Source organism: Bombus affinis, chromosome 5 (assembly GCF_024516045.1).
Source record: "Bombus affinis isolate iyBomAffi1 chromosome 5, iyBomAffi1.2, whole genome shotgun sequence".
NCBI lineage: Eukaryota > Metazoa > Arthropoda > Insecta > Hymenoptera > Apidae > Bombus > Bombus affinis.
In genome coordinates, this window is record NC_066348.1 from 6,571,408 (window position 1) to 6,597,329 (window position 25,922).

The following is a 25,922-nucleotide window of genomic DNA, read 5'->3' on the forward strand; positions in this document are numbered from 1 at the left end:
GTTTATTTATCATTACGTTTCATACGTCAAGGCTGTGTCAATGTCCCGCAGTAAAACAACAACATGTGTCTCTCTCGATTCGCGATGTCCTTTGACTCCTGTGCCGCTACATATTCGAACAATCTGAGAAACTTTTTATGTACATACTGCACAAAACATTTTGTTATATTAGTATTGTAATGAGATACAGTTATCGAGATTATATTGGTAATTATTATTTATCTTTTTAAATATTGTTTATTATTATTATTAATTAATTAAGCATACACTTTGTAAAGATCAACAAAGTATTTAAACAGTCAGTTATTCGCTATATCGGTAAAAGTAAAGTACAATATAATAATAAGACTATTCTTAGCACTAATTGTACGTTCAAGATTATTGTTCGTACTGTATATTAATATTTTACTAAGCAACTTCTTGTAACTTTTATTTCCACTTTTGGATTGGTTTCAAATTTTACTGTTATAATTACGGTAGTCGCATTTCGTTACAGTACTAACGAGGTTCCAAAAGGTTTCATATAATTCACACGATATATTCGTAAAAAAATTCTAGGATAGCACTTTCGAATATTTTCGTGAGCTGCTGTGTGTATATTTCAAAGTAACGTCACCCTGTACGTATATAATTTAATGTTACAACAAATTAGATAGAAATCTAACAATGTCGATGATCAAGCTATTGCTCTCTTTTAATATTTCCAATTTCTACAATAACTCTTTAACAACGTTTTAAACCTTTTTCTCATTCATACTGACAAAACACATTGAAGAGTTTTATTAATGAAGATTAAGACACCTTGTACACACATATTGTATATATATACTTAACGTTATATAAAAGTCAAAAGGGTACACCACAAAGCAAAGAATAATTAACACAAAGTATAAAACCCGTCGCTCCATTACCTTAGATAGAAATCTAACAATGTCGATGATCAACGTACTGCTCTCTTTTAATATTTCCAATTTCTACAATAACTCTTTAACAACGTTTTAAACCTTTTTCTCATTCATACTGACAAAACACATTGAAGAGTTTTATTAAAGAAGATTAAGTCACCTTGTACACATATACTTTATATATATATATATACTTAACGTTATATAAAAGTCAAAAGAGTACACCACAAAGCAAAGAATAATTAACATAAAATATAAAACCCGTCACTCCATTACCTCGTTTTCCAGCCACTGATTGGTTCGCGCGATTTTAATAGCCAAAGAAATGGGATTATGCGTTATGAGGGGCTGGAAGTCGAGAGACAAACAAGAAAATCGATAAAGCCAGAAGAAACGAGAGGAAGGAAAATCCGGTACTTTCACGCGACAAGCAAATTGACGAATTGCCTAGAACCCTTGGTGGAAATTGTGCAATCGTGCTAGCCTGCTCAAGAATGAAGAAACCGACCACTTTTTCGCCGCGACACGGCTACGATTTATACGATCGTCGAAGTTGCAGCTTATCTGGAGCTGGAGGGAAAAAAGGTCATGAATTTCCAGGCAAACGGTCGCTTTTTCTCTCGGGAGAATTTGCGTTTCGATATTTCCGGACGAACGATCGCGGTCATTTTGATACCGCGGCTACAACACGAGAAATTGTTCCTCGTGTCGGAGCAACGAAAGTCGATGAAAAATGACGAGCTATTTGAACCTGTCCAAGTTTACCGGTGATCAGAGCAAGTTACATTTCTCAGAAGAGACAAACTGTCGCGGATACTTATGCAACAAGCGGAAAACAGATGCCTGGAAACGGCACACGTCACAAATTTTAAATGAACGAAATCGACATGGAAGCTGCTCAATGTTTTCGATAAAGCTTACGTGTAGTAATTTTTATTGGAATACAACGACCATCATATAGATACATACATACAGTTACATGCAGTTACGTACAGATAGCGAGGGAGGTATTGGACCTTTGACCTGGAGGTTTTTGCCAAGACCCGAAAAATCAGTCCGAGCAGAGCTTTAGCAGAGCCAATAGACCAGGTAAACGATCATAAGACACGCGACATGTATGAAGACATTTGCAAAAGCTTCTACAGTTTAATTCTAATGTGGCTATATAGCTCATTTTTTCCTCTTACTTCTTATCTGTGACTTGTATGCGAAAATTCCATTGTATCGATACTACGTTTCGATAAACGTTGTATGTTACATTGTTATTTTTTTTTTTTTTTTTTTAAAGAAAAATCCAAGAATTTTGATTGTGAGATTCGTTGGATAAATAAATGTACTTTTACGATTTATTTATATTCGACATTAAATAAACGAATGTGATAGATTAGAAAGATAGTGTTGCTTTCAATTAATTTGATGACGCGTTAGGATGATTAATGATATGAGAAAGTATTTCGAATAAAAATGTTGGAGAATCTTAAGAACTTGTTATAGCGTTTGGAAAACATATAGGAATTTATTTTTACTGTAATAATGATTGAGTTATTAAATACTTGAACATTTTTGTAATTTCTTTATGAAATCCATTCTCGCGCCATTTCAGCTTTACAATAAAAATCACCATGCCGTAGGGAAGATTCTAGGAATTCTCGAGGCTCGCGGATTTTCCAAAATTTCCGCGAAATAATTCACGGCGCGTTTTGCATACCTCGAGTCGAGCCGTTTCATGCATACGACGCGCGCACGCGACTTTAAATTGCGTTTAATATGTCATTTGCAATTAATACGTCGCGTATAAATTTACAATCACGTCGTTTTAGTCGGCAAGTCGGAAATTTCGAGCAAGTGAATTTTTAAGTTGGAACGCGTGAATTTTTTTAATTAAATTGCAAATACGTTGACAGTTCTGTTTCTGTACTCGTAGAATCGTAGATGGCGAGAAAATAAGGGCAAAAGTTACTGGTTTGATAATCATAATGAGGTGCTTACGATAATAAAATATAATCGCACAATGCAAAATAGCGAGTGTATAAGTACGAAGAAAGTAAGGTGTTAACAAAATACAAATTTCAAATTATTATCTATAATTGCTATACTTTTCATACTTTTGCATTGCTGATAACCCATGCAAACTAAGGATCGTGCACAAAGTACTACTCGTTTACATATAAAAGACACATAAAACGATGCAATGTACTTGTAGAAGGTCACCTAGTTTCATTCGTGCATCGACATAAGTCATACAAAATTTTGTGTTTCGATATTTAATATCGTCGTTGTATCGCACATTCGAAATAGCGATGCGAAGCTTTTACGTTTTTCAAACGCTGAAAAATTCTTCCAAAAGAATTCGCCACTGAATTGCAGCAGTTAACGGTAATAGAATTCAATAGGTTCGAAGAAACTGTACGTGATCGTGAGCATTGAGGCTGGCCGTCTCTCATTACAGAGAAGCTCAGCAACGTGGCTGCAATTTCATTGCAAATGATATTCATTGCAACTTTTTGCAGAACTTAAAGAGACGCCTGGTCGATAACGCTTCGTAAAAACGATGATTTAAAGGACTGCGTAAGACGATGATTATGTGAAGTGTCGCTGGAACCGTATGACGTAGATATACAAAAACTCGTATAACGTTACGATAAACGTTCAAATAGGGCTGGTGGTTGTATCGAAAAATAACTCGGTATATATAACAAAGTTACAAATCAAGAAATCTTTTTTAAATGCATTTGTATCGTTGTTATTTCAAAACAGGTGTTACTTTCTGCACGACCATATAAACGATGAGATTACAGTGACTCGCAAAACTGTTCTTACACCTACCATGGAAAAGTTTTATGCGTGCATTGTGCGTGTTATATAAAACATTTTGAAATTTTCTTAGTACCGTAATGAGACCGTCTGTGATTATGTAAACCGGCAAGCTTTGGACGAAATCTAAACTTCTCCTGTATACATTTCAGGAGCTATTTAAAATTTAATATAATCGCGATAGTTGGATGTAATTACAGTGATAACGAAATTACAGAATACACTAATGCGCTCGTAAAATATATAAACAAGTTTATAAACACTTCCGCGAGTCAATGTATCTATGTATAGATAATAGAAAATGAAAATGGAATCGAAAATTTACATTCCGGTTTTCCTTTAAAGCAACGAAAGAACGGTGGAAAAAATATTCTTTCGAATTAATTAAAACTAATCGAACCGCTTGGCTTGAAATATCCCTAGAGGAACAGCGTCTTTTTACTGGAAATGTTGTTCTGAAAGTTCATCGCGTAGAGAGCAACGGAAGAAATTTCATTCAATCAGCAACTTCTGGCGGAAGATGAAATCATGTATCAGAAAACGTGGGTGAAACTTTCGTTATTAAAACTTGTTATTATTTTTATTATTAAATTATAAATCGCGCGAATCGATCGAGTACAATTTAGTTTGGAGATAATATTTGAATGCAACTGCAAATGAATCGACGTTCTACGACTTATGAATATTCTACGGTTCAACCGATATCTCCATTTGATCCGATGGTTAGCTACCTCCATTATTCAGTCGCTTCCGCACAAAACAGTCTCCGAATAATACAAGGCGTGTGCGAAATTGACCACATGTCGGTCTGAACCTTTCCAAAGGGGGACGCAGATTGAGAATCGCACGATAAAGCGAACTTCGCGATCATACTCCAGCTGATTCGAAAGATTATGATTTCTGATTGGCTAGAATATTTATTAGCTTGTGTGTCTTTCTTTCGCAAACGTGTTTTTTATAACAGTGAACCTTCATACAAACGTGAAAGCAAGTGTGTGAAATGTCGCGGTGTTCATCCCAACAGAACAAAATGGATCGTATGTAATTCGACAAAATAATATAAACCAAAAAACGTTGGGCGTCTATTATTTCCTCATAAAACGAAAGAAACTTTTCGGACAACTTAATATTATACTATTGCAATTACGAATTTCATTTTTACAAATATCTTCTTGCTTCTACTTTTATTCTGACAAGAACTTTCTAGCCTGATTTTCTTTCTTAATGTAAGAAAAAATGAATCCATCAAACGTTCACGCAACGTTCCATCTCCACTAAATAAATCTTATTAGTGGTATCAGCGTGAGAAGGTTTTCTTTTCTTCAAATAATGCCATTTATTATATTTTTTACAACGAACAATAAGTACTCGTATTCATTCGAGAAAATAATCATTTTTAATATTAATTATTCAGAAATTGTCGTTTCAAGTGCAGCAAAAGTAATAGCACCAATCATCTCATTAATTTCCCTTAAAGCTCGGACGTACGTTCTTCTCTTACAATCTACAATATTACCTTTAAATTCTCATTTAAATTTTAACAACCAATAAATTCTCGTCTTTAACAAACAATAATTGTATTTAAACAGAAATTACACCTGATGAAAAATAAGCAAAGAATCGCTGTCTGGCGTATGAAAACACAGAACGATAATTACTTGTGAACGTAAGAATCATGGGTTAGACGTGTACGAAGAGGAATTATTTTCGATCGCAGAGAACCAGTACTATGGCGTGTCGTATTCGAATTACGTTTTCTCTTTGTTGCCAGTTATTTGGCTGCGCGTTTATCGTTCGGCGCACTCGGAACGTCAAAGTTTCAGCAGGTACGATATTAATTGCCATCTGCACGATGGAATTTCGAATTCGTTAGGCGTTTCGTTTAGCCCGTGTTTTCGCGTCGCAAATTGCTTCACGTTGGCAATGTTCTTTGCTAACGAATTCCCACAAAGTTAAAAATATCTGAACTCGAACTTCTAACCGTAACGTAAGGCTTAAATTCAAAGGCAAAAATTGAAATCGGAGCTTCAGCTTTTTAATCTAAAATCGAAGATAATGCTCGAATTCGAATGACAAATTAAACATTTTAATCTGCATCTGAAATTCTATATTTAAATTCATAGTCAGAGTTCAGACAGAAACTTTAAATTCCAGATTTGTATTCATATCCACGTTTAAATGCAACCTGCAACTTCAAAGTTTTAATTTAAACTTAAACACCAGAACTGGTTGAAAAATAGCTTACAAATTGTTCCTGATAAGACTACTCTAAAAAGTAGCAAGAATTATTCTAAAGCTTTTCGTCATTCGCTTTTATCGCAACTTTCATCAGCTCAATTTCGAGTGAAACGTCTCAATGGGAATTTAAATAAGAGAACTCGTGACCGAATAATTTACGGACGGATGTTTAACGAAACTACCCCCAAAACTAACATTGCAAACCCTCTCGTCGATTGCAAAACGTTTCTCGATGATCATCTTTTATTTAAATCTCCTCTGTTACACTAGCTTGCATCGCATTTTGCACTGCCGTGCACGTTACCAACGTCTGCGAACAGCCACTATCAGAAGAACGATCGCGAAATTCGCGTTGCAAACAGGTTGTTGGTGAATTTTTACGAAATGAGAGTCATCCCTGAATACAAAACACACGTTTCAACGGCTAAGTGCCGGTCTGCGTGGCGAACGCCCTTTGCTATCGCCATCCTCGCTGTAAAATTGCGTTCCACTTCCGACAGCGTGGCTGGCGTAATATAAATTCTGCTGATTTTCCGGTTATCGTATCGCCTTTATCATTCTGTTTCGTCGAAACCGGCAGATTCCCGTCATTTCCCCTTCGTTTCCACCCATTGTGAACGTCTTTATCTTTACCTTGTCCCTTTCCACGCTTCTTGCCTGCCTTTCTACCGTCCTTTAACCGTTCCTCTCTTTCTACTATGCTAAGAATGTATATCATCGTCTTTGTTAAAACGTCACGTTCGTTGCACGGTGTAGATTCCTTTCGTTGCTCGCGTGTACGAATTATATCCACACAGAGGGAGGACAGAGTGGCTAAAGGCTGCTATCGGGCGTCCCACTGCGAGCGAGCCCCGGGGGCCGGAGTTTATTAGCTCAACCCCCGTGTAGCGATAGGTACGACACTGCAGCGAGTACAAAACAGCGAACAAAGTTTTTAAATTAGGTATAACAGCAATTTGGTCCTTAATATGGCATACCTTGATATGCTACTAACGAAACAATACATCACGATCTTAAGATACCTACAGTTGAAGAAGAAATATTCAAATTCAGTAATAGATATAACATAAGAATTAACAACCATCAAAACCTACTAGTTACTCAATTACTTGATACGATGGATCAGATCCGCAGGCTAAAAGGACATCTAGATTTAAACGTTAGATTCAGCTAGAACCAAACATAATCATTTTGTTATTTACGTTATAGAATCACGGCAGAATAATTTACTTATGTTGAGGTTATTAGATGTATAAAGAGAGAAAACGCGTGGATAAAGTGTAAGGTAGAAAATATATATTTAATAGAGAAGTGTAATAATAAGTAGGAATACAATTTGAGCTGGTCCTCCAGATCCGCACGCTAGTAGTGTTACCTTATAACTGAAAAACACCGAAGCCAACGTCGCCTGTCTATTGTTTATGGTCTGCCTTCATGCCAGTCTTTTGTCTATATGCTGTCGATGGCTTCAGCGCTTGAGAAAACTAAAAAGACCAGATGTAGAGATTTCGTAGAAGTGGTGACCACTTCAACAACTTATAATTCTCAATGAGAATTGATTGTAAACTATTTCCAAATTAAAAAAAAAGTACAGCAGTACGCAAATTGTTTTATATGGCGTTCGAAGCAATTCGATTTTTATTCTTTCACGAGCTATATATATTAGATAAAATAATATTTGAAGGGCTTGGAGATACTTTTCCGAAGAATGAGACGAGTACAAACAAGGATATAATTTGTAAATTATAAACCGTGTATTTATCCGAAGCAATGTTATTCCATGCTTCCCAATGTTTTCGAGGTTTTCACGGTACATGTAAATCAATTACTAAAATTTTACGTCGCGTTAAAAAATATATTTGACCCAAGACAGTGAACTCATGCCGAGTAGCTTTTATTCTTTCGGTCGATGCTATTTCCTTATCTGACAATCGAGGGGAAACGAGGTCGCTGCTTCTACTAAATAAGCTAGGCATTGCGTGTTTTGGAAATTTTGGCCGCAGATTGGTTGAAAATTGCCGACGTAGAAGATTCGTCCGGTGTTTAAATGAAAAATGATAAACGAGAGAAGTTAGTTAACCCTCGTTATATGAACTCGATAATTTTTAGGAATAGGATTTCTACTATATTTGCAGAAATTAGTTAAATTTACAAAAACATTACTATTTTAGCTCTTCAAATAGAAAAAAGCAAAATAAAAAAGATTCAAATGAAATGTGCCATGTTTTGCTAAAAGACAATTCCGCTAAAGACGATACAGCAAACTTCATGAAGGTGCCAAACTGCCGATTAAAATACACATCGCAGTATCCACTGTAGCCGCTGTTGATTAAATTACAAACCGAACTCAAGAAACAGAAAGAAATAGGAATGTTTTGAGAAGCCAACTGCGAAACAAATTTCTGCTTAGATCCTGTCTTGTTAGTTGCGATTGCACAACGATTGCACAAAGGTTCACGTTCCACTGTTGTAAGTTATCGTCTCACGCGCGCGTTTCCAAGCTTTCGCTAGGCTACTTTTCGAACCTCCACCCTAAGGCGCCACGGTTTCCCTGGCGGAACTTGCAGGAGGCACGATAGAGAGAAAACACGCAGGGACGGGTTTCTCTTGGGTCGTGAAGTGTGTGCAGGCCGCTCTGCCATTACAAACGAGACGAGGCCGGGGTGCACAGGCAAAAACGAACGGATGGAACGGAGGAGAAAAGAGGAAGGAAGAGGAAGAGCTTATTTGCAGTACGCGAGCGGTCAGATGACTCGATTCTTGAGCCACCCTCGACCCCGTCGACAGATGTTGGATGTTCCCCTGACACGGGTCCGTCTATGGGCCTCCCACTTGCTTCTGGCCTCTTCTTTTCAAAATGGCAGAGGTAGCACACGTTCAAGGACAGAAGCTGCAACGGTAACGATGTCTTCTTCCGTTGAAAAGCGTTGGAGAAACTGAGAGAAACGTCGTTGGAGAACCGAAAGCGAAGGATGAACCATGACGAAAGCACGGAATCAATGGTGGACTTTGTATGTTTTTAGTTGCGTCTGCAACAACAAGGAATTGTCTGTCGTTGTTGTTTCCAGTTTTCTTGGAAAAGTCGCTCGTCGTTGCCGAATTTCTCTTCGTGTTTCTTCGCGTTGCCAGTTGCCAGTTGCAAATCTCGCCGCTTGTCGCCTGTTTCGCACTCGCAGCGGTAAAGAAAAATTAGGAAACATGGGATTTATGTATGAACAATTTGTTGATAGCAACAAATGCAGCCTTGAAGACGAAACAACGCACAAATGTTCCTCGGATTACGTTGCTTCGGTGTGGACAAAACATTGCAACATGCAGCAACAAGAAGCGTTAGAAAGTTGTTGCTTCGATGAAGACGCAGCACAGGGAGAACGTTTGAGTTCGATATTTGAATCGGTTTTTCAACGAAATATTACGGAAATTATTGCGGAATAAGGAAGGAGACGCAAAGACCGAGTCGTATAGTTTCTGAAAAGTTAAATAGTAATTATGTTATAATAACAAAAATGAAGACATTTTCAAGAGATCGAGTTAACCAGTTTGGTTTTCTCTTAAATGTTTTGTTTCAGCCATTTTGAATTGATAAAACATTCGACAATTGCTTCCGTCTGGAATTATTTGCTTTGGTGATTCGACGTTAAAATTCATAGTACTATATAAATGTAAAATCGCAATTCACTTTGATCAATTGATATTACAGAACTTCTAGAATGTCTCATACGAAATTGAGATCAAAGAACTTATAGAATGATAGAACGGTGCAGCTGATACTTATTTTAGTTAAAAGTTTTCGTTTCAATAAAAATTATGCTTATTAATAGACACATGTTGTTTTCAAAGCGACAGCAGAGTGGAAACTCTTCTTTTGATAAAACGTTTTTTAAGGAAATAAGAACGTCGACATAAGATATTTTCTTAAGCGTACGAAGCTCGTACGACGATAAAATTATGACTTTTCACGTAATCATACGTTGCGTTGAAACTGTATAACGGTGTACAATTAGCAGTTACGTAAAGTATAATCAGAGGTGCTTGAGAACTAGGGGAAAAAAGGCAAACACACGACTCGATAAAAAAAGTTGTGCAAATTAAGATTTTAAATCTATTCATCGTGCATATACAAATGCCGCTTTATTTCAATTGTTCCCTTGCGATTTTCCATAATTTAATTTGCTTCACGAGAAATTCAAAAACAGGCTTCGTGATTGCTAAGAAACGGCAAAGTATTAGAAAATCTGCCAAGTAAAGTTTAGCTCTATAAAGATTATGTTAAAAATAGCGGGCAATTCGCGATCCAATGGATGCAACGATCTTCCTTAAGAAATTGAACGTTACATGGTTCAATAGAAAATTGTGAAACTTCGCAAGACTGAACGTGTATAAAAATAAATCTTTTATTCTTGTTGAATGCATTACGATATATATTTATTTTATGAATAATTTAAGAAATTAATTTTTTTGTATATTTCAACGTGAACGATGAAACGTGCCGTTGATTCTTTTGATATTCCTTTTATTCGATTAACGTTCAAACAAAACGTCAAGGATATTCGTTAGATGATATTTTTCGATAAGTCCAATTAAAGGAAGAAGGGAACCTACGAAATTATCCAACTCTGTGATTATCTCGCGTGGATGCAAATGTTCCTATTAAAACTTTCCACTTCACTAATTTGAAAAAATTCTATCAAAATCCAAAGGAAAGGAATCCACAAATTATTTCTAGTCCTACAATCAGCTCTTACGGACAAGAAAATCTCTACGAAAGTTTTCCATTTCACCGATATTAAAAAAAAAACTACCAAAATCAAATTTGGAAGAAATAAAACGTTCGCGAAATTATTTACATAATTTACACAAAAAATCCCTACAACAACTTTCCAATTCACCAATATTAACAAAACGTCCTATCAAAACGCGATTTAAAAAAAAGGAAGTAACAGAAACTCATAAAATAATTTCTATTCTAGTGTAGAGAAAATTTCTTCAAAATCTGTGTATTTCAACAATATTAAAAGATTCTAACAAAAAAGTCAATTTAAAAACATAAGAAACCTACGAAATAATTTCTAACCTAACAATTAGCCCTTAGGGGGGTGGAAAATTGCTGGAACGATCATCCATTTCACTAATATTCAAAAATTCATCGAGCAAAAAGCGTCGTGAATCGCAAAAGTCTGTCGCCTCGCGAAAGAATTAACGTGTCGCGGTTAATGCACTCGCGGTGCACGCGTGGCCGCACTTCCTCGAATTTCCAATGTAAATCCAACGCGGCGGGGGCTTACGTAAATTCCCGGTGTAAATCCTACGGGGGGGCTATTACATAAATCCTAGCGGAGCCTCATCGAAACGCCTCGGTTACGAGGAAAAAATTATGTAACATCGATTCGCGCGCTGGAAAGTCCGCGTATATGTGCTCTTTTGTTTCATTATACACGTTTCTACGATGTATCCAGAGCTTTTCTGAATGAATCCCATCGGTGATACATATTTTTCTGTAACAATGGGAGATGTTTAACATGACCCATTTCTGCGGTAGAATTTCGTTATTGTTATAAACGATCAAGGATTATTTTTTGCACGACCTTTTTGTGTATTTTAACGTGAATGCGAGTGGAAGATAGATTCGCGTCGCTTTGGTTGATGAAGGTTCCAGCGAAATGTCAGAGATATTTTCTATGTAGTATTCTTCAACGATTATTTCATTTTGAAAGATTAAAAACGTCCTTTCGCAGAACTCTTTTCAGTGATATATTTTATTTGTATTTTTGCATTTGTTTCTCGGGTAAGTTTAATTATCTCACGCTTCTGTCAGATCTTCAATCGGAATCGTTAGTTAATTCTTTAAATAGAGACACATAAATTATTACCTCGAAACGCGAAAAAATGAAAAGTTGAATGGAACATGATTATCGATATGCGTAACACACGTCAATGAATGAAATTTTACGCTGACGTACAAATATAAATATTTATTTCGTGGAAAAACGTGCAGAATAAAATTGTAATACTTTATTGAAACTTCAATATGTCGCTCGTTGACGACAGCCATGATTCATGAAATTTTCGATTCATTGTCTATCGACGATGGTGGAACTTAAAGAATTAAGAATATTAATTGATTCGTTCGTTCTTTAATTAATATCATCGATAGTGTGGATGATTTCGCACGGACGATTATATAAAGTCATCGTGTGCCTCACTTTCCAATGTAATTTGGTCGGGTAACGTGCTATCCAGCTGTTACGTAAAGTAAATGGCATGTTTCGGTATTTGAAAGGGATAAACTTTAATTGAAACAGATCTTTCACGTCGTTAATTCATATTGATTATACGTTATTTCATCTAACGCTACGGCTAATGAATAGTTATTAATTTTGTAATTGTTCCTTCTAAACCGGCGGTTTCCGAGCAGGAAGTGTTTGCGCTGAATAGCATGAAAATTTCATGAATTTAAAGTTACACGCAATCTTGTAATGTACACTGATGGAAGACGTATTCAATTTAAGATAAGTTACACGGTGTGAAAAGATCGGTTATGAAGTTATCATAGATAAACACCGAGAATAAGAATCAGATACACGCTTATGAATGTTTCATAAATGTTCGTAAATGTTTGTTTATTTACTTACAATGCTTTTCAAGAGTTCATTAATCTTTCGTTGTTACTAATTATTTGGCTTATGAATTATGCAGAATTTTCACTATGATATGTTATAGGTGACTTTAATATATCACTTAATATGATATATGACTTAATGTAAATATTGTACAAATGAATAATTATATTTACTACATATTTTCATCTTTGTAACATTCTAATGGAAGGATTAAAATACGGTGTTCAAGTGTTCGAGAAACAGTTTCTGTTCCATATTTCCATTAATACGATTGTCGAAATGTCTGGTATTAGAATTTAACAAACTTCGTAGAATAGTTTTACTAAAAGAAATATGAATTTAGGATATTGATTGATGGGCAATGTAGAATATATTAGCACAATAATCATACTATTATGGATTGTCATTTTATTCGTATCAGTATCGTTTCGCAATTGGTCAGTTGTAAATAAACAGATCTTCTAATCTTCTATCTTTTATCTATTTTCTACTGCTATATCTTTCAATCTAATGATAGAAATATTTCTTTGGAAATAATTGCACCTTCGTAAAACATATGTGGTAGAGTTCTACTGGAAAATTTGAAGGTATGTTTACAATGACGTTCAACAGCCAGAAAATGCAAATCTGTGGACCATATGCTGTTGCAGTGCAACTCAAGGAGATGCCACTCAAAGGTAGGCATCTGTCCTATCCAAATCCTTAAATCAAACATCGTATAATCCTCTACCTGAGTGTATTTACACTCACAGTACATTCCTCAATGAAAAAACAAAAATACCAAATGTTAATTTTCCATATGATGAATTTCCATAATAGGTACATTGCTTTGAATATTTTATACTTTTTTGTGTATCATATGCTTTCTGTTTATTCTTGCATCTTACAATTTCCTATAGAGTTTATTCATCTATTTAAATAGTTGTAGTTGTCTATTTAAATAGTAGAGTTAAATCATCTATTTAAATATCGAACAAATTTTTAATAAATTATACATTAATAATAAATAAATAATAAACTGAATAAATAATATAAATATATATGAAATATCCAATATATACTATGGTGAAGTGTCAGTATTATATTTTACGGTACAAAGTATAGTATGTTATACTACGTTAAAGAGTCATATTATTAAAATTATATTACAAAGTGTACAGTATTCTATATTTTGTAAGCGAGAAAATTTTCTACCGCGATTCCACTTTTTTTAACTATATTCCCCAAAATACGAGCTCGCATGAAAATCCGCTAGTTTATTTATAAAAAATATTTTGTAACAATATCGTCAAGCGCTCTCGTTCATTGTAAAATCGACGCGATTTCGTTCGTTCGTTCGGTGCCGTTTAATTCGCGCAGCGTAGAAAGAGCCACTTCGCGTATAAACGTAATTCGAATTTATCGAGGCCGAATGTAACGAGCGTTCCGTCCACCGCGACGCGTCGCCGAGATCATCAGGAGACTCGTTACGTAAATCAGTGCGACGATATCGAGTGGCGAACGCGACGAACACGCGAGACCGACGTTGTTGCGTCTCCCCGATGAAATATTCATGGAACTTTTTATAACGCGTAATGCTACGCGCGTTACAGGCAATTAGGAGCAATCCGCGAACCGGAAACGGCCTGTTTCTGATAACGAGATGTTTGTTCTTACGGACGTTCTGCTTTGACGCTTTCCAATTTTACCTTTATCTTACCGCTTTACCTTTTTCCACTGAACTAATCGTAGTCTTTTTCTCTTTGTTTTTCGTCGATCTTAATCAATATTTCAATTGTCCTTTAGAATTTGAACACTTGTTAGGAGTATATCGCAAATTTTTATACATTTACGCGAAATTTAAAGATACCAAGATATTACAAAATGCGCATAATCTTTGTATATACAAAGATATATAAAATACGCAAAGTAAGGTATCGGTTATAATTTTTGATAAGTAGAAATCTTCACGTAAGTCTTTTTATTGTGTCCATGAAAGTATGAATTTGCATGAAAGTCCTTAGTTCGAGTAAACAGTATATAAATCGAACAATTGGATAATTGTGATTCTAAAAAAGACTATTGTGAGAGTTTCGTATTTCTATTCGCCCCAATTATAATTTTTTAAATAGCTTGGATAATTGAATTTTCTCATAGTTCTTTAATATCTTCAAATTAATAAGAAAATTCTTCGTCTTGAACTACTAAGCAACTTCTAATTAACTGGAAACTAATTTCTAATTGGGTAAATTCTTGCCAATTCCATTTGTCACCAAACCTATTAGCCGAAGCTGTAACTAATAGACAATTGTTGAACCGTCCAACTGGTGTTTCTCATTTAGATCAATTCCACTGAATTACGTTCTCGAATTGTCTGTGATACAATACAGTTGGTCGAATTCCAGCAAATCCACATCCTCGAATTTCCCACAATACAAAGCGGTTCCTCGAGTCGCAGCTACTACCGACGGTTCACCAGGCGACGTTTGAGAATTGTGGTCGAGGTTGCGGTTTCTGCGGCCGATTCGAGACGGCCCCAGAGTGTTGCTTGAATCTCTTTCGGGCCTTTTTGCTCGTGCATGCACCGCAGCACGAGGCCCGGTCGTTATTCTGGTCACGAACTCGGACTCCTTTTCTCTTTCTTCTTCGTTCCTCTTTTCTTCTGTCCTGTTTCTTCGTTCCAACCCGTCCGGTTATCAATATTTATGTCGATTTGCTTTCGTCGGGGCACCGTCCCGTGGAACAATCGCAAAAAAGATTGCCATCCCCTCGTCAACCTCCCTTGTTCACCAATGTGCGAACTTATTGCGCGAATTTATTTCCTTCGAGTTGAAATGTTGACAAAATGGACTTGTATGTGTACAAAAGTGTGTGAAAAATTCAAAATTCGACTAATTTTCCTAATTTTATTCCCCCCCCCCTTTATCCTTTAACAAACACTCGAAACCAAAAATCACAAAGCATAAACAATCAAACGGGATAAAAGACACTAAAACGAAGAAGCTAAACGATCCGCCATGAAGTTAAAAATTCGATTGATCGCGATCTTTTACAAGTACTACGCTACATCGACGCATCGTGATTCAACGATTGGAAAGAACGAAGTAAAAACTGGCCACCGAGTCGATCGTTATTCTTCGCGGAATCTGGTATCAGATTTTTCCGTGATAACGATCGAACACGGCCCAGAGGTTAGCAGAGGGGCAAAATTGCCGGTCGATTATTCCCTCGGTCCTTTGAGACATCGTCAGAGAAAGGAGACAGAGTCGGCAATCCAAGAAAGGGAGATCCGATATGAGACAGACGATAACGAGTTTAAGCTCGCATCGACCAAGAAGGCATTCGCTCTCGGTACTCGAGAAATTCAGAACGGGCCTTCTGCTCCAGCTCGTTAGCGTCTACCATCGCTCGAAACGATTCGTTTCATGCTCTTCTCTTATTGTTCTCTATTTTTGCATCTCGATAGATTTCAATTTTCTCAGCTTATTCGATCCTTCCTAGTGTATCGTGTTAGAAAGCTCGTTGCAAGCTTTATACTTCGACGAATAAATCAAGCTTTTCGTCGTCGAAGAAGCGATAAACATCGAAACTTTATCGCTGTTTATGTGCTGTTTCGAGAATTTCTCCAACTCTTTCGAAAGAGTTGTGAATTTTCAGAGAGAATTCTGCATTTCAATCGTCAAATTGAACGGTAAAATGTTCCTCGATCTATCAATTTTATTTGCGCTAGGATTTATAACGTTTATATAGAATTCAATTTTATTTTCATACATCGAAATTTACGATTTTTAAACTTACGGATTCAAACATACACAGCGGTTTTGTAACTGTACTATGGAGTTTAATCGCGCAACTTCTTCATTTTTATTTTCCTAATAGGAAAATTGAAAAGTTTCCAAGCGTAGTTCCGAGTCGACCTTGTACTAAACTTACAACTCTTGAGATAAAAGCACAAATATAAAATGATAAAGTATATAAGTGTAGGACAAACGTAGCTACAATTATTGTTTCCATCGGTATTGAAAAACTTTAGAGAAGAACTACGAATATGAAGAATAAAATACCTTTTCGTAAAATAAAACCACAGAAAATTGATATTGATAAAATACAAAAAATTGTTCCCTGATGTAATTTTAACCGCACTGTCAGTGGTTCGACGATCGATATAAAGTAAAACGGATTTTTTCTTTAACAAAAAGGGACGGAGAACAGGATGCTCTAATGCGATGTAACCAGCCTATCGAGGGTTGACGACGAAAGGGGCAGAGAGCAATAAATCAGCCAAATTGACAGCGCCAAGTGGGGTTGAACCGCATGACGAGGCGCTTGCGACTTTTCTTCTTCCCTTATCCTTTTTTTATTTCGATCCCGGACGCATCCTTTTTTCCCATCCATGTGCCGATAATTACAAAATTCTCACATTTAATCTCATAGTGTTAGCACGTGATAGTATAACATACTTTGGTAATAATTGAAAATATACTGTGTTAACTGCAGAACACATTTTATTATGCATATTAAAGCCCAGTTGATTTTCTTAAAAAAATTTATCATTTGCCAAGAAACAATGATCGGTTAAAACTTCTCCTAACGACAAAATCATGTAGAATTATAAAGTCACTTCTGGACTAAGATTTTTAATCATTCCTTGACTAAGAATTTCAAACTTCTCCATCGACTCTGCAATCGAATCAAATTTTATCCATAAACCACAAACATGAAAGAAGAAACTCGTACGATCGAAAAGTGGGTCATGACAGTTTTCCTCCAGTATTCTAAATTCAGCAAGGATTGCAGGTCGATATTTCCGCTACGATAGTCAACTAGTGAAACAGAAGCGGATGATAAGAAGGATAAACAGGTGTACAATCTGGTTCGACAATTCCATTTCGGCGGAGACAGTTCGACTATATCCGATCATACACCGTTTTATTCTATTGGACCATTTTTAGAAAAACATTTAAGCTTTTTGTGCGTGTGCTGAAGAATAAATTTTACATAATCCAATAGCATACATATAATACAGTTAAAATGAAATGGTTTTGATAAAATAATCTGACAACTATATCATTATATTATCAATAGTAAAATGTGAAAAATTTCCAAATTTCGTAATCGAGCTAATTAATCTAAAAGAAAAATAAACTGAACGTTGTTTGTTAAAACGCTAACTAAAATGTAAAATAATGTAATTGTAAAATGTATTTGTAAAAATTAAATGTAAATGTAATTGCAAAATTGTAAAATGTAAATGTAAAATACGTGTAATTTTATAAAATAAATTCCGAGAATATAATGAACACGCAGAATGGAAAAGGAACTATGTAAAGATCTTCAACTTGAAATTCTTCTGGAAATAAATAACTATAACAAAACTGATAATAATCGATCTATTATTATACAGGAATATTCTATTACGAAATTAATATGGTTAAAGAGGATTCCTTGCCATATATATAGTAATAAAGTCCGCATCGATTCTCGCAGCCTCGCTGCAACAAGGGATACAGCACTCGCGTGTCCCTCGGCAAATATTTACCCTGTAGAAAATGCACAAAGGGTGAATCAGATCAGCGACTCTCGTGTACCATCTCTACAAACCGAGACCGTGTTCAAACCGTGTCTGAAATACTCTTCAACGTGTTTGCATCCAAAGAAACACGCGGTTCGTTTCAGCCAACAAGGCGAACCGTGTTTCTACTTGCGTACGTATTAGTACGTACAATGATAACAGTTATGTTTTATTCAAAACATCGTTTAGGTCGTTTTAGACGATGTGCATAAGCTGTAGAAGTGTTCTTGTTCCTTGTGAAATTATCATCCGTGACTATTACTTTATTTTGAATGTTAACGTAACATATCCATAAGTTGTGAACGCTTAGGTAAATTTACTACAATACAATCCCATGGATACACACAAAGGAATCTGTTTCACCCTTGAAAAATTCTAACCAGTGCTTTGCTCTGGATACTTCGTATCTTTTCGTATAATTTTGTTATATGAAATTGATATTAGCTTTCTAAATGTTTAATATGAATCTTCTCTTACAAGCGAATCGAAAAATGTGTACATTCATTTTCTGAATCTTAAATATTTGTAAAATTCGAAATTAATATTTAAAGTATCTAAGATACTGAGATCCAAGTGAGAAGTTACTCTAAGCATTTCTTAGAAAAATGTTGGTGAGTAAAAATTAACTTTCGTTCAAGTGGAAGCCAGTTATCAACAAGTCTCAAGAAAGTTTCTCAGAACATGACACGATTAAAGATATTTTTAACTATTCCGATTGCGAATAAGCCGAATGTGGTCAGAGGAAATGTCTGTCGTCGATAATGATCACTGGTAATCAAAAAAGAATTCCGGTCATTTATATCGATTACTCGTAGTCGAAATTACGTTTCCGTCGTCGATAATGGTTATTCACGACCAAAACGAAATTAATAATGATTGATAATGATTGGCGATCATTACTATCATTGATAATAATTACCAATAATAAAAGAAATGTTTACCATTTATAACAGTTATTCGTAACAAAAATTTATTAATTAAAGATGTTAACATTTATACCAGCACCTTTAAAATTCCTCTTATAACAGTTATGATATCTGCTAAAATATCTAAACTATCTAAAAGTATCTTAAAATATCACACAATGATACTTTCAACGCACAAACGCGTAACTACAGAAATTTAGAAACAGAAGCTTCAATCTACCATACAATCAATACAACTCGTCTCACCCATACAATCCTATACCCATAATCACACCATTATACAGTTTCTTTCCATTTAACCGCAACCATACACCTCCGTATCTCAATTTCCCACACCTAACAATTCCCAATGATCCCCACATCAATTTCTATTAATCGATGGAACATTTCGTTCGCTGGCTTCACAATCATTCCATTAACTTGTTCAAGCTGAGAAAGTGTTAATTAATCGCAGAATAGTCTTCCCGGAACCCTCATCGTCCGATCGATTAATGGCCTGTCTCCTTCCCGTTTGAAATTCTTCCTCGTCTTCGCTTCTTGCTCTCTTCCCCCTTTACCTTTTTTTCGCTTGCCCGTGTTCCCTGATTATGGCCGTTCCTCCACGAAATTCACTTCGTCCCGTATGCCATCGAGACGATTGATCGAGAGCTTGGTTAATAGCCCGGCACAGGTGCTACCTGGAATTACCTAATAATGGCCGGTCTGCCAATCAAGTTTTGCAAGTTTGTAATTTGCGGGCCGCTCGTGCCACCGCTTCTGAAACGCGGAACTATGGCAGCTCGACACGAAACCAGCCGGACCGTCTGTGAACTGGTTAAATAAGCGAGTCTTATTAACCCTGATCCGTTTAATTCAGCCTGGATCAGTGACTTGAGAGCAACAGTAACAGCAGTAACTGAGACGCTTTCTTGTATCTATATTTGGAAGATGTTCTTAATGCAGGAAAATTTGGCGAATTTCAATTTCATAGAAATATTACAACGATAGAGAATAGATGAAATTATTTTAACATACTGTTAACGATATACCGTGAAGATCAATTTTACGTACACACGCTTTTTATGTATCGATTCGAATAAAATGGCAAACAACAATTCACGCTTCTCGCCCGCAACGACGTGTTAGTTTGCCGTGGTTTTCGTTAAATTTATTTCACGTATCTGCTAGTGGATCTTTTTTTTTAGTGTTTTATATTTTCCTTTACAATTTCACGATTTTTAAGTGTCTTTTGTTATAAAATTAATAGGACAAATTAATAGTATCAAAGCTCGGTTGATCATTGCCTCGTCAAAATCGACACAAACTTGTTGGATTTGTATAAATTTCTAAATTTTATCGATTATTTATTTTCTTCGTTTTGATGTTGAATTAGAGAAGTATCAAGGTAGAAATGCATTCTTTTCATTCGTATTTCACTAAGGGTTATTCCGCAGATACACAGATCTATATCCATTAATTTATAAAACATGATGTTATTAAAGTTTCCAGAGGAAGGATTATACTCGTACATAATTTAAACCGAAATAGGAATTCAGATTACTGAAAACTTTCAGCAATCACGACAAATACACAAAACAATGGTATTCGTATTTATTTAAAGGATCTCCTTATAAATCTCCACGCGCTGAAAGCAGTATAATACATCTGGCAGTAATACATGCAAATTTTTCTATTACAGTTTCGTTGCTTTCATCCCCAATTTTCTCAGATTAAAAGTTTCGTCACTCGACTTTTTCCTTCGACACTTCGTTCATCTTTTTTTCTCTCCAATTCCATCCATCTTCTCAACATTCCTTTCTTTTCGATTTCTACCTCTGAAAATTCTAATAGCTTATAAGTGGTATATTTAATTGAATAAACAAAATATTCTTTGGCCACGTCTGTGTTTTATTATATATTTATACGATATACCGAAGCTTTCATCCTACCATATGCACGTCTAATAATACCCGGAAGAGAAACGGAAACGAACAATCCAACCGTTCGAGCGTATAGTCGCATTAACGTTTGGCCGATCGCACCAGGAATAAAAATAATCGAACAGTTATTAACGTGTATTACTGTTACCGATTCAACGGCCAGCCAAGAGTATCCGAGTGTAAATGCGATACTTTAAAATAGAGCAGAGGTCGATCAAGTGTAAGAGCATCGTGCTCCACTGGGCGACCAAGTATCGCGTCAAAAATCGACCATCAAGTTCAATAAGAAAGATTAATCATCGTTATTCAAAAAAGAAAAACTTGCTATTTTATCGTATTGCGTATTCGATAAATTGTTAGACAATTATGGCGACGAGAGGAAAATTGTCGTGGACCAAGCCACATTCCTTTTACCTGTAATTTTATAGCGTTAATTTATTTCGATAAATCATAAATCATCATAAATCATTATAAATCATATAAAAGTAGAGGAATTCGTTTTTTCCAAATCCTTGAAACCTTTTCTAAGAAAAGGTTGCACGAGATAAAACGGTGAATTGGATAAATCGCATTAAGAATTTTCGTCTTGGTTTTGTGATATTAGCTAATTTTCAATTGATAATTATAGTAGCTTAAAAAAAAACTTTGTTCTTTTCATATTTAGGAAGTAAATAAAAATTCAATAGAAAATAAATGTACAGAGTCTTTTTTCCCAATAAAACCTTCAGTTTAATAAAAAATAATTTTTCTCGCAAACTAAAAAAAAAAATGTGCACTACGAATTATCGGTTTGACTTAACTGTATTTAACGCTCTTCTACGAGCTTTCTTTCTCCACTTTCACGATCTCAGAATCGAGTTCTGACGTAAATATTCGACGTGCTGCACGTACGGAGCGGAAGTGAGGGTACACCATTACGCAATTGCTTGTGCGGTGCTTATCTGTTTGCCTCGCTTGATCTGAATCTCATTGACTCGATAATTATGTAATTCGTTAGAACGTCACGTCCTGCTGACTGGGAATTGCGTCGAAGAAGCGAAAGCTTCGTGAATCGCAAACTTGCCTTCGACCCTGTTCTCAAACTGTCGTTGTCGTTTTGTCATAAGCCTTAAGAAAGTTTCGTAAGTTTATTCCTTTTTTTCTTAATTTTTTTTTTTTAATTACAGAAGATAAAGCACATAGGATTCTTTTCATTTTTCCTTTCTCTTCTAATTTGTCCAGTTTTCATCTTCAACCTACTACCGAGCTAATTAAATCAATAATGGAATGAAATAATTTTTCATAAAATACATGAGAAATTCTACGAAAAGTTAATTAACCCAGATATGCATCGATTTCTTTTTTACCATGCTTTTCCTACATATGTAATGTTGTTTGTTTTCCATTCTGAACAAGCGGAATGTTTCGATGACATTTTTTCATTATTGTTCAAGATTAATCCATTATTTCGGCTGTACAAAAAAGAACATGAAATATAGTTAATGTTGAACATGTGACGAAGAATCACAACAGAGGTAACAAAATTAATAATATTGATATAGGTCAAAAAATATAGACGATCATTTACATAAGAGGATAATTCTAACATCTGAATTTTAATATCTTGTAGGTAAAAGAAATTTTACTTTCTTCTGTTTTGTAAACTCTTCTGCATAACTTCATTAGTTCATTTCCAAGAAATCAAATAACAATGAAATACGTACATGATGATTTAATAATAATTACTAAAAAAAAAAAAAAATAAAAAATAAAAGGAGAAGCAAGAGTATCTAGAGAAGGTGTAAATGGGATAAAGTGATTTAAATGCAATACACGTAAGAAAGCATTTGTGGTGGGAGTGGAAGGACGAGTGAAAGATAAGATTTAACATAATCCACACCTTTGCCCTAAAAAATGGAATTAACAATAAATTAACTAATTAATAATTACTGGATACGTTATTTCTGTCGACGATATAAAAATAAAAAAAGAAAGAAACTATAATCTGCATTTTACAAATATCTTTATCTCGATCAATCGACCGGTACAAGATTAATAGTTAGAGCTATAGATGGCAACACGCTCATCAGCCTACGTCTTTTCTTCCTCTAATTATGCAGCTACAAACAGCAACGCGACGTTGTCGTTGGACCCAAGTTAAATTAATTAACTCCGGCCAACGTGAAATCTGCGTAAGGTTTTAATTAGGGCTAAACTCGTACTGTTCGATCCAGTGCACGGTGATTAACTGTAACGGATTTGAACTGTAAGTTCATGCTAATTAATTAGCTTTTACCGACGTTTGCCCGCCGGTGCGCCGCCTCGTTCCGCGTACGCGTAAAACTACAACCGGCGATTACAGGAAAACACGAGGCTTGTTTCGGCCTCGTTCGTGACAACAGGCCATCGTGCTTTAAGTATAACGTGGAAATACTATGTAGAGACCTTTCTTAGCCTTCTTTATCATTTTATCATTTTCGTACATCTTGCACGCACTTCTTGTTAAAGGCGGGTTAATGGTGATCGTTAACTTGTGACCGTTTTAATTGAAAATAATAACGTTAGAAAGTTCTCAGATGGTGAGAAGTATAATAATGCAGCGCATAATGGATTTATATTAGATTCTTGTAATAATTTAAATATAGCCCACACAAATGTTATATAATCTTTCTTCTTTCTTCCTACAATTTTGCATTTTCATACTTTTCCACGAACTTCTTGTTAGCGTTCAGTTAATCGCGATTGAAAGTTTGTAGCCGTTTTAATTGAAAACGTTAACGTCCAGGTGGAAATTGAACTTGTGTAAAGCGAAACTAAAATTAGCTCCGCGTTGTGTAAGTTTCACAATTTCGTTTACACTGAATTTCTCAAAAAACGAATCGCCTGTTTCAATAAATATATCGTTCGTAAGAAGATAGCACGAACGATCATACGTTTCAACGTACATTTTAAAACACGATATTTCTAATATCGTTGCTTTTCTTTGCTTTCCGATTCACGATTCAATTGGAGCTGTAATTTGCAAACATTGAAACTAACAGATACGACATAAACGCTGAAACGTTAGAATACAAACTATCTAGAAATAACTTTGTGAAATAATTAACAAACGATAAGTTTATATATAGTATAATTAATATTTCGTATAATGGAAGAATCGGGCTCGATCGAGATCCTGTATGGACGCGAGATACTCGTAACGAGACGAAAGTTTCGCGGGAAAGCCGTGAGACGAAACACGGCCATCACGAGATAGACACGTGTTACGAGAGAAATCTGCGAGTGGAACGGCTGTTTGATAGAGCAATTTCAACTTTCTCGACGATACGGTGCACCGCTGCCTGGATAGCTGTCCGTCCGCCACGACTTGAAAGTGTACGTATAAACCAGAGGAATACCGATTTCCATCTGGAAGTTCTCTCGGTTTCTATTAAATTTCGATACGTGCAACCGAGACGTCCGAATCAGAATTCGAATTTCAGGTCTTTTGTGCGAGGAAATGAAGTATCCATTTCTTAAAGTAGAAGTTTGGTCAATTTGCAAAGGTTGACGTTTTTTTTTTTTTTTTTAATCCAGTTCGTAGATTTTTGAAAAATCTGTTTAATAGTTGAAGAATACAGAATTTGACAGAACGAATAGAAAATTGATAGAGTCAAAGTTTCAATAATCCTAATTCTATATTACGTTAGGTACTTACTTATTTTATTCACAGACGTGACTCGATGAAATCCTTCGTTTCTCCTTAATCATAGTTAGGCGAAGCAGAAATACAAATGGGAAAACCATTAACGGTTCGTACCACGTCAGCTCGTCCCACGAAACGAGACAAGTGAAAAGCGTCTGGACGATGATAATTAGAGAAAATTCCCTCGATCAATCTCTGTGCCCTTCTCGCTCAATGAATATTTATGACATCCCTGGGTAGTTTTCATTCGCAAGAAATTCAATTCTCCACTAATAACTTCAACCTAAAGCTTTCGATATCAAAGAAGCCAGTTAACTGCTTCCAAGTGATAAATTTAAAAGAAAGAACATATATCGATCACGATTAATCCTGAAATTTAATCTTGAAATTTAAAATCTCGAAAGATAATATGGTATGTATACTTAATTATCCTAAAATAGTCAAGTAACCAAAAACGTTTCGTCGCATTTTTTACAATAAAAAACATAGAAAAGGAACGCTATATTTGTTACGTAATTACCTTTACACGTAGTTAATGAAAAAGTTTTAATTGGCCAATTTTATTTCATTGTTCAAGAAGTACGAACTAATGAAAGTAGACCATAAGCTTTCTTCGCGCATAAATATCATTTATCATTATATTGTATATCATTTACGCACAAGTTGCTAGCTTAGATAATTCATAAATTTTGATCGTTAAAACATCGAACAGATCGATGAGATTTTTACGAAATTAAGATTGAGAATTACCACGCTCTTTTAAAACCAAGCTTCCAAATAATATGATCACGGGAAAATTTAAAATTTTCAAAGGATACTATTCGTGATTAAAAATAATCGATGACTGAATTTCATCTGGCCGGCGATGCTTGTTTATTCGATTATTGTATGCACATTGTACACGATACAACAAAAGCCATCAGCAGTGTGTTTATCGCGATTGTAATTTATGTCGACTCACGTGTTCATTAACTAGACGATATTGAATATTACTTCATGTATCACGAATAAACGACTGCTATTCCCTGTTGCGATTCGATACGTTAATTATAGCGATGGATGATGGACCAAAGTAAAATAAACTTTTCCGCGTATATCGCACATATCATATAATCATGCGATATTGTTTAATGTAAAAGGTTATAAATTCTGTATTGGTAAAATCGTGTTTTACCTTAGGCAATTGTTCCTGATTAATGTTGTTAATTCTGTGTGAAAATTTCACGTTCGTGAATGCAGTGCAGAATGAGAATTCGTGCAGAGTTTGAAACTGTAGAATTTTACA

The 25,922-nt window shown here is 35.4% G+C and overlaps 1 protein-coding gene and 2 long non-coding RNA genes across 4 annotated transcripts in view; 1 reads left to right on the forward strand and 2 right to left on the reverse strand.

The window, feature by feature from the left end:
• Window positions 1–25,922, reverse strand: part of LOC126916660 (ras-related protein Rab-37-like) — a 172,181-nt gene that overhangs the window by 70,540 nt on the left and 75,719 nt on the right. The gene's annotated exons all lie outside the window — the stretch shown is intronic.
• LOC126916675 (uncharacterized) lies at window positions 458–7,299 on the reverse strand. Its single transcript, XR_007710701.1, has 2 exons — window positions 946–7,299; window positions 458–681 (listed from the first exon to the last, which is right to left on the reverse strand). It is a non-coding gene; the product is annotated as an uncharacterized LOC126916675 (long non-coding RNA).
• Window positions 22,006–22,941, forward strand: LOC126916674 (uncharacterized). The gene is made up of 3 exons (XR_007710700.1): window positions 22,006–22,094; window positions 22,195–22,487; window positions 22,583–22,941. It is a non-coding gene; the product is annotated as an uncharacterized LOC126916674 (long non-coding RNA).